We start from the raw sequence: 912 nt of genomic DNA on the forward strand, positions 1-912 counted from the left end.
ATCAGTGGCCACCTCTCGGATTGGGTTGTTTAAGACTCGGAAGAAGACTTGTTTGTGACTTTGCCAACAGGTCAGTCCGAGGCTTAACCCTATATCGGCTCCCCACAGACAATTTTTAAAAATGCAACACTTTCAACAATAAAGAATTTAAATTAAAAAAATAATACTCAGAATAGAAAACAAAAAACCTTTCTTTGCTGATCATAAAATACTATGCTGTACACCTGAAGCTAATACAAAATAATATTGAATGTAAACTAATTGACAAACAAAATTTTAAAAAAAGGAAAAAATCTTAGCTCTTTTGTAAGAAATTACACCTGGGTCTTGTCCAGGGAAATTTACCATTCAAGTTAAAGAAGTCTTAGGACATTATGGCTAGTTACAAAGAAATACTATCTGCAATGGAAAACACCTATCCTATTTACGCTGAGATAACAGCCAAGTAAAATCCATGAAGCTATTGATGATTTCGCCGTTATTATTCATAGGCCATCAGTTCCACTTTCTTGCTGGGTTTTAACAGAAGTTCCTAGGCCAGGGAAGGGGAGGAAGCCTGTCTGTCCACTGCCAGGGGCCGCCGCTTGGTGCGATCCGCCCGAGGGCCCCAGGCTGGGCCGGCGGGAAAAGCGAGGCTGCAGAGCAGAAGGGACAGGGGCTAATTAAGTTAACCCGGGGCGCGCTCCCGCTGGGCCCGCGGACCGCGGCTCAGGCAGAGCCAAGGGCGGGGACTCCTCCGATTCACGGAGGAGCAGCGAGTCAAGATGAGAGTTCAGCCGCGGCGGCAGCAGCAGCAGGTAATCATTACGGCATTTTACATATTCATATTCATACTCGAGCCCGGCTCCCGCGGCCCCCCCGCGACTTAGCATAATTTATTAGTACTCAGGATTATTATAATTAACGGCTGGG

General features: G+C 45.7%; 1 protein-coding gene across 2 annotated transcripts in view; it reads left to right on the forward strand.

Annotated features, from left to right (window-relative positions):
• The first annotated feature begins 737 nt into the window (after window positions 1-737).
• POU2F1 (POU class 2 homeobox 1) overlaps window positions 738-912 on the forward strand; it is a 131,200-nt gene continuing 131,025 nt past the window's right edge. The window contains exon 1 of one of the 2 annotated variants that reach the window (XM_005880503.2): window positions 738-797. The gene's annotated coding sequence lies outside the window, so the exon portion shown is untranslated. The remainder of the gene's footprint in view (window positions 798-912) is intronic. The other variant, XM_014528532.1, reaches the window with a different exon arrangement.

This window comes from Myotis brandtii, unplaced genomic scaffold (assembly GCF_000412655.1).
Source record: "Myotis brandtii unplaced genomic scaffold, ASM41265v1 scaffold64, whole genome shotgun sequence".
Classification (NCBI taxonomy): Eukaryota; Metazoa; Chordata; class Mammalia; order Chiroptera; family Vespertilionidae; genus Myotis; species Myotis brandtii.